Below are 9817 nucleotides of genomic sequence, written 5' to 3'. Positions count from 1 at the left end.
TGCATGTATATATATATATATATATATATATAAATGATTATTTCTTAGTTCTTAAACTTGTTCCATCATCATCATTCCATCTTATTCATGTGTTTTTATTATATTTTTCTTATGTAAGGTTTATTGTTGCATTTTGAATTTTTTTTAATATCCTATCTTCTAAATTTCAACATTCTTATTTCTAAATTCCTTTATGGTGAGCCTACATAATTTTTTTAAAATTATTTTCCAGTTCTATCCGATACCCCAAAACTTCTAATTGATCTTCACTAAGAGAGGTATTTGAGTCAAACTGGAACATTTAGTTTTACAGGTACAAGAAAAGATGCTAACATGGCAGTACTACTTACTCTACTGCAAGTGGAAAATGTACTCTATTAACAGTAGGCAACTCACTTATTGCGAGCCATTCACATGACAGATATTCAAAATGACAGACAACAGCATTACTACTCGCATGGAACAGCGAGTTGTGATGAAGTTTTTTGTGAAAGAAAGCATAAAATTCATGGATATTTACAGAAGACTTCAAGCACAATATGATGATGAGATACTCAGCCACAGTAAAACATTTGAATGGTGTAAACATTTTACACATGGCCAGAGGTCCTTGAATGACTATTCCAGCCATTGTGGTTCCAAGCCCACAGCAGTTGTTCTTGTGAATATCTTATCCTAGATAATTGACACACAACCTGATATGAAATTACATAAGAGAGAAATCTTTCTTTTGGGGATAGTAACTAATATAACTAATATCTCAAACTGACAACTTGTAGTTTGCTGGCTGCATTGTCTCTTCTTTGAGGACATTTTAACACAAAAAAATGTGACTAATGCTGGTACATGACAATACTAAAACCATGTGTTTCGCTCATATTAAATTTAATAATTATAATTAAATTAATACTTAATAAATAATTTAGAATATGCTGAAAGAAAAGAATTAGTCCGGATTGGAACTTGAACTTTTAACTTCCATTTACAGATTGTATGTATTGCAGTTATGGAACCTGGAACTCTGTCTGATCTTTCTTTCCAGACATATTTAATTTAGATGTAACCATCTTCAGTTACTTAAGGCATTGACTGGGGATGCCTTTAGTGCCAAAATCCTATAATCCATATATACTATCGCTACTTAACTGCTATTAAAAATAATAGCTTTTAAGTAGCCCAATTGAATCTGGCAATTGTTTGGCATAGTAAATATGTTCCTAAGTATTTTCAGACATCATAATTCAGTTTTAAGAGTGAAATAACATTCTAAAAAATCATTTTTCTTTATATTTTAATGAATTGTACAATTATTTAAACTACCACTATGTTATTCTGAAGAGATTTCTTTACAGACTAGTAAAGCTGATTGCTATTATTGTAGTTATCTGTTCTGTACATATTTGGTTTGTCGGTATCGGGACATTCCAATTTTCAATGCTGACTCAGCGCTGATCTCAACGTTCATATATCATCACCAGCTGTTATTGTTTTTTTAGATTCTTCCATATCATTATCAAACTTTTTTCTATTAACTTACTTTATAGTCTTACACATTTTTTTTTCTATTTTCTTTCGTATACTTTGAAAAAATTCTTCTTAGGATCTCAATTTTAATTTTTTAAAGAAACAATTTGGTAATTTTATCTCAACATAATAGTAGTTGAATAAGAAAAATCTGATAGATCCTCTTCCTCATGCTACTTAACTGTTTTACTTTGTCATTACACTTTCAATGTACAGTACAAAGGATGTGCTTTGTTATCTACTTTCTGTACTGTACATATTAATGTTTTTACTTAATTATTTAGATATTTGAATGATTTTATTATCTTCTTTTCACTCTAAAAATTTTTATTTGAAAATTGAATAAAGATTTTTATAGTTTTTAGCAAATGTATAGGTTCATATTTGGAGGATATTAGTATAGTATCATTATTTGCTTGCTTTGAACAAACATTATTTTTCTGATTATGTAGTTGAAGAAGAAATTGCTTTATAATTCTAAATGAATTTAAATTCAACTGAATAGAATATAACTATACTGATGTCCAAAATTATTGTAACAAACACAAATTGTAGGATATCTGTAAAAGTATCTGGTAAAGTTTGACAAAATTTTGTACATGGATATCTCAATCCATGAGGAATTAATTAGTCCTATAAAATGAAAAAAAAATTAATTTCTAGAGATTTTGCCAAGACTATCCAAAACATGAGGTAGCAGATCCTCAGAAAAAAGACACTAATAAGGAGTATGACCACATACAGCACCCACAATGGATAGTCATGCTGTTTGTGAGCTTCTAGAGAAAGCTGATGCAATGAAACCCCCCTCCTTCATGAGTGGATTTTAGCTCTTTGGTCTTGGGAGGGGACTGAAATAATGCAGTAGTTCTCCTCAGATCATTGCAGACATGATCAGCCAAGTTTAGGTCTAGAGTCTATTCTATCCTGTGAATATCCTTCTCTTCAAGGAAATCACTAACTAGCTGATCTCTATGTGGTCTAGTGTTGTTGTCCATAAAACTNTGGTTTTCTTTTTTTTTTTAGTTCTGATATTCTTGTTGACAGAGTAAAAACTTTCCCAGTTTAATGTAAGAATGTAAGATTTATATTTTCTATGAAATAGTTATTAAATGTACTGTATATTAAAAATGATCATTTTTTAAAGTTTAATTTCATGCAATAAATTTTTCGAGGCTTTTCTGATCTTCAACTTATGTAAGAATTTGGAAACAGTTTATTCGAATAATTTTTAACTATTTTTATAGTAGAATTTATAGATTTGATATACAATTTTTTTTCTGTTTAGAATCTTTTATATAGAATTTTTCATATTTTTTGAAAAATTTACATAAATTTTTGTATTTTGATCAAATATGTTTTGTTTCTAAACGTTTGGGTCAATATTGCTTTAATGCTTAAAATTTTTTTAGATTAATTAGTGTTTTTACTAGCCTTATCTTTTCATTTAGTTTCTTCTATTGTAGTAGTTAGCTATTGGTAGTTAATTTAAGTAGTGTTCTACTGAATATAATTGATTGATTTAAAAATAAATTTTCGAATATATTTATTTTTTATGTAATAAAGCTATTAACTGATAATTAAGAAATTTTGTTATAAATCAAAAGTAAAACTAAATATTAATCTATGATTCTGTAATTGATACCAATTAAAAATTTTGCTTTTTTTTCCTTTGTTTTTCCTGGGAAGTATTGAACAGGTCATCTTTGGTTCACTGGTAAGGTATGTTCTATTGTGAGACAAAATAATTCTGTCCTAGATTATTTTCTGAATATTTAATTGTTAAAGTGTTATTATTAATGTTAAATAAAAGCAATTTATTTAAAAATTGTGAATTTTTATAAAAATTTTAAAGTATTAATAGATTAAATTACTCTGTTTTGTCGTATTGAAAACTTACCATAAAAATTTAGTAAATTATTCAGCTATTGTGTTGGGACATACTTGTTTGTTTACCAAAGATGCCCATTTCTACTAACAAGGAAGGTTTTTTATTATCAATGTAATAAGCAAATGATGTTTTGAATCTGATAGTAATTGAGCAATTAATATGAGCCAAATTTTTTAGTAAAAAATAAGTTTTTCATTTTGGTATTATTAATTACAAATTAATAATATCCAATGAGGTGTAATAAGATCTTCATGTTTATTTAGATGATTAATTTGATATGTTTTTTAAAATTTATTATAATATATAATCAAGAATTTAAATATAAGAAGCTATATGGTTATTAAAATTTGTCTTATTATTATATAATAATATTACATTGATTTTTCTGCATTTTCTTATCTTTAATTGATTGCTTGTTCATGATATCTAAAAATAATCGTGTAAATATTGTAAAAGAGAAATTTTGTTTGTTAGTGGCAGCATTGTATCTTTGTGAGGCCTATGTTTGTGTTTGGATTTGCACTGTTGTTAAATTTTATCTTCTTTTCCCTTGATTTTTTTTTTGGGAAATTTATCTTCTTTTTTACATTTTATTTATACAGTACTTCCTAGAAACCTGTTCTTTAGTATTTTATAAAAAAAAAGTTGTGAAAGTTCATAACTTTCTTTCAAATGACTGTTAAAGTTCATTGTATTAAATGAATTTGTGATATCACTGCCTGCAAATCAATCCACCACTGAAAACTTTTCAGTAGTGGATTGATCTGCAGGCAGTGATATCACAACACATTTAACTTCATATTTGGTTACTTCCAATTTGGAAATAGTAAATTAATAAAACAATTTAATGATTAAGAACATGTGATGATATGCAACTGGCTAAAATTTGGTTGTGGTGATATTACCACTTAATATTTAAAAAAATTTTATTAAATTCAATTAATTATTTTACTAAAAAGTCATATTAATTACTGAACACCATAACATGAATAATCTTAATAATATAAATATCAAATTGTTTTAATATCTTATTTCAAACTGAATGTTTTCTAAATTTACTGTATTTTTCTAAGTCATTTATATATATCTTGTACTTTAATTTTGTTTTATTTTAATTTTCTTGTTCATATTTGAGAGTTGTGGCAAAATTCGGTCATTGACATATTTCATACCTATGTATAGAATGAATGAATAAATAAAACAATGTTAAAACAGGCTGGAACTTACAATAAAATAATTCCAGAAATAAAGGTAATAAAACATATAAAACACGTACTTATATTTCTTTCGTAAGAAAACTGTTGCAAAATGAAAATACATTTGTCAAGAGTTTTTATAAATTAATGCATATATAATTTTAATGTTTTGATATTATGTAAATTATTTTTTATATATTTTTAGTTTAGAGTAACTCATCTTGTTTTGAAAATATCATTTTTAGTATCATTCAATTACTATATTTTATCCAATAAATTTTTGAATATTATAACTAAATCAGTAATAAATAAAATGTCATGGTATCATTGTTTATTTACTGTAAACATCTGTTAATAAATAAGTGAGAGAATGATGAATGATTAAAATGTGATTATTGGATTAAACAGAAATTGTAGAAATTATTTACAATAAAAAATTTCATATTAAACTAAAATACTTTTAATTTTTTATGGAATTGAAATTTAGTAAATATTGAAACATCCTGAAGCCTGATATTGTAGTAATATGCCAAAAGATTGCCAGATTAAATTGGGCTACTTTACTGCTATTATTTTAAATTAAATTCTAAATAATTTGGTACAGTAGAGCGTCGAAAACTCGGCTTAATGTGGACCGAAGGGTGGCCGAGTTTGTGAAAATGCCGGGTTATCGGGAATGGGGTTTAAAAAAATAAGTATGAGTGTTTCCTCAGAAAATACTGTACTGTACTTGTATGTATTGTTTACTTGAGAATACAACAGAGAATAAACTGCCCAAATACCCTTAAACAAAGGAAAAGTACGTCCTTTATGAAGGCATAGAGCCTTTACTACATGAAAATGAAAATTAATGAATACACTGNTAAAATAAATATTACATCTACATATATTCGACAGCATTTGCACTTCAATTTCACCCTTCCAGAAGAGTTAGTCCAACTAAAAAGTGTGTGATCTAGCTAGCTACTTCAGTCCCTTGTTCAGAAAAGAAAACTATGTACTCTGATTAATTAGTCTAGCTCATTCAGAAAAATAGAGTACTTATTTAGAGCAGAGTTAATAAAGGAATGATTCAAAAATATTCAAATTCAATTGGTCAAAATAATTTAACTACTAAACACAAATAGTACAAAGAATACTACTACATATTTAATAAATTAAATTGATGCATTTTGTATTTAAAATAAATGAATTATAACGAAATACAAAACAATTTTTAAAAATTAATAAATATATAATAAATTTTCTTTCATTTAAATAAAAAACTAAAGTAAATTTAAAATGCAGGAGTCAGAGTCGACACATTTTTTCTGACTCTGACTTCTCTGGCCAGAAATTCCTCCCGACTCTGATTCCATAGCCCTGGCAAAACATAAAGTGGAGCTGAGAATAGTGATTTGTCTAAGGTTTGTTAACTGCTTCTCACTAAGGAGACTTATTGAATGTCTTGTTTATCACTTTCTATGACTTATTGGAAGAGCTCAGAATAGGTCCCTGGTTTGCTCACTAAATGTCATGTTTCTCCCAAACAACACGAGTTCTTAGTGCTCACCATATCGCTTGCACATTATAGTAACTCGAGTGGAAAATATTGCCAGATTTCCCTTACAGCATGGATTCACTGAGTGATTTTTGCTTGTTTGGACATCTAAAAGAGTTTCTGGGAGGTCAGCATTTCAGCACTGATGACAAAATGAAACAGGCTATCTTAGGATGGTTTAGGCAAACTGACAAATCTTTTTATGCTGAAGTTTTCCAAGCATTAGTTAAATACTGTGATAAGCATATAAATTAGCAGGAGAGTATATTGAAAAATAAATGCAGTTTTCACTCAACATTTTTTATTCTTTCCATGTTAATAAAAGTTCCAGTTTGACTTGAACCTACCTTGTATTTTACATTTCTAATCTTATCAAACTACATTACTGTGTGTGTGTGTGTGTGTGTGTGTGTGTATTTTTATCTATAAACATTTTAATATTTTTTAAAAATATCCTAATAACATATATCATCATCAGCTGTTATTGTTTTTTTAGATTCTTCCATATCATTATCAAACTTTTTTCTATTAACTTACTTTATAGTCTTACACATTTTTTTTTCTATTTTCTTTCGTATACTTTGAAAAAATTCTTCTTAGGATCTCAATTTTAATTTTTTAAAGAAACAATTTGGTAATTTTATCTCAACATAATAGTAGTTGAATAAGAAAAATCTGATAGATCCTCTTCCTCATGCTACTTAACTGTTTTACTTTGTCATTACACTTTCAATGTACAGTACAAAGGATGTGCTTTGTTATCTACTTTCTGTACTGTACATATTAATGTTTTTACTTAATTATTTAGATATTTGAATGATTTTATTATCTTCTTTTCACTCTAAAAATTTTTATTTGAAAATTGAATAAAGATTTTTATAGTTTTTAGCAAATGTATAGGTTCATATTTGGAGGATATTAGTATAGTATCATTATTTGCTTGCTTTGAACAAACATTATTTTTCTGATTATGTAGTTGAAGAAGAAATTGCTTTATAATTCTAAATGAATTTAAATTCAACTGAATAGAATATAACTATACTGATGTCCAAAATTATTGTAACAAACACAAATTGTAGGATATCTGTAAAAGTATCTGGTAAAGTTTGACAAAATTTTGTACATGGATATCTCAATCCATGAGGAATTAATTAGTCCTATAAAATGAAAAAAAAATTAATTTCTAGAGATTTTGCCAAGACTATCCAAAACATGAGGTAGCAGATCCTCAGAAAAAAGACACTAATAAGGAGTATGACCACATACAGCACCCACAATGGATAGTCATGCTGTTTGTGAGCTTCTAGAGAAAGCTGATGCAATGAAACCCCCCTCCTTCATGAGTGGATTTTAGCTCTTTGGTCTTGGGAGGGGACTGAAATAATGCAGTAGTTCTCCTCAGATCATTGCAGACATGATCAGCCAAGTTTAGGTCTAGAGTCTATTCTATCCTGTGAATATCCTTCTCTTCAAGGAAATCACTAACTAGCTGATCTCTATGTGGTCTAGTGTTGTTGTCCATAAAACTTGAACTGGGTTTGATGTTACCTGAAAAAGCCTTGCATGTGGTTCATGGATCTAATCTCATAGTGCTGAGCATTCAACATTCCTCCCTTGAAGATGTGCAGGGGGTGTGCCATCCAACATGATGTCTCCCATACTAGGACATCACCACCACCACCACCACCACCACAGCAGTTGTCTTCCCTGATGTATGAGGGTTGATAGTGTACTCAGTGCCCAGTAACAATGCTTTGCAGATGTTAATGTGCCAAGAATCAGATTGAAGACCATATCAGAGAACATAACAAGGACCCACTAGTTTTGTGTCTAGAGATGATGCTCATAGCATCAGGAAAGATAGGTTCTCATGTAAGAGGAGCTGAGGGGACACATCAATGGTTGTCTAGCATAAAGCTCCTCTGCTAGCTGTCTATACACTGTTTGTCTTGAAACCAATGTTCCAGTGACAGCAGTGAACTTCACAAGATGTTTGGATGTCATATCTATGGTATATGGCAGTTAAAGCCAATTGATGACCTTCATGAGGGATTGTTGATCTTGGTCAGCCTTTTCCTGTTCTTCTGGTGATGATTCTTGCTGCTTGGAATTGTTTTCATAGCATAGTTTCTGAACAGTTGTAGCCATCTAGTCACCTTTTTGCTTGTGACTTATCTAACTCAACTCAAGTCTGTTGATTTGCCCTCTATTGCATGACATTGCATTATCTAAACCAGGGATCACCAAATTTTTTCACAGCGGGCCAGATAACTGAGAGAATGACGAGAATGGGCCGCATAACCATTTTGTTCAATATAGTATACTGAATACTCAAAAATAAAGAAAACCAACATATTTATTTACCAATACGGCAACATGATTGCTGCAGAAAGCTGGTAATCACTTCTCTTAGAAACTTCATTGCAGGTACACAAAAAGCACTCTGATATCCAAAGTCTCAAAACCACCAAATTTTTCATTTCGCTGATTTTCCTAAAATTTATATTACTGTCAAATGCAAAAATCAGATTGGACCAATTTTGGCATTTTTACTTACACTTATTTTAACTTTTTTACATAGTAAGTTCATCTAAAATCTATGATATTTCCTTATAAATAATTATATTTTAGCTCATTCGTGGCACAGTGCGGTGGCAGGCCAGATGAACTAAACTTGCAGGTCGTAGTTTGGTGACTCCTGATCTAAACAACAATGCAATTATCATTTTATCAAAATTTGATTAACATGACCACATTACTTCTCAAAAACAGTCAAATCACACAGATTCATGGAACATTCATTTTCCCTTTGTTTTGTGCTTTGCATGTTTCCTCAATTGTCACTTCCAATTGATATGATAGTTTAGTTTGTCATGTCAAATTGTATATTTATTTTTTCAAAACTTTTTCTTGTAGCGGTTTTCAATTTATTGTGCTAAATGATTTTTATCATCATAATTTTGGACACCAGTGTGTTTTAAATATAGATATGATGATTTAGCAAATAATACTAAAATTAAATGAAAATGTTAATATAGTCATCCAATATTACCATATGTGAATAACATATAAGAGATCATTTCAGATATAGTAATTTTAAAACCTACGTTGTAATTTTAGTATGGTCTTTAATCATTTGAAGAAATTTAATAACTGTTTAATTTTTGGACTACATATTTATTTTAGTAATAATTTAATACAAATACAGATCAATAATCTCTATCTGAAATCCTTGGAACCAGATACTTTTTGGAATTTGGAACTTTTTGGATTTTGGAACAGTAAAACTGTATATACATATCTTATACTGGAATTTATAAAAGTAAGGATTTCCTAGAATTTTACTAATTACTAATGTGACTGATAATACCAAACTAAAAAATTTGAAAATGTCAGAAAGAGCTACAGATCCCCAAAGGGAAATCTGTAGCTCTTTCTGACATTGAAAATGTCAAGTTGAAAAATCACCTAAAAACAAATAAAATGTTTGTGACCAGCAGAGACAAGTTTGAGTTGTAAACAACTGTTGTTGTGCAGACTAGTGGATGCTTCATGCTCCATGAAAAAATCTTCGGTTTTTGGAATTTTGGATAAGAGATTGTTGACCTTTAGTATCAAATTAGTTAGTAATAAAATCAGTAAGTTTTTCTGTTTTTTTTTTTTTTT

The 9817-nt window shown here is 28.8% G+C and overlaps 1 protein-coding gene across 1 annotated transcript in view; it reads left to right on the top strand.

Moving 5' to 3' along the window:
- Positions 1-9817, top strand: part of LOC111633283 (lysine-specific demethylase 5A-like) — a 121782-nt gene that overhangs the window by 13198 nt on the left and 98767 nt on the right. The window lies entirely within an intron of this gene.

The sequence above is a fragment of the Centruroides sculpturatus genome, unplaced genomic scaffold (genome assembly GCF_000671375.1).
Source record: "Centruroides sculpturatus isolate CEXI.00-Female unplaced genomic scaffold, Cexi_2.0 scaffold579, whole genome shotgun sequence".
NCBI classification, from domain to species: Eukaryota; Metazoa; Arthropoda; class Arachnida; order Scorpiones; family Buthidae; genus Centruroides; species Centruroides sculpturatus.
The sequence above is the reverse complement of the archived record's forward strand: the minus strand, read 5'-3'. Positions and strand labels throughout refer to the sequence as shown.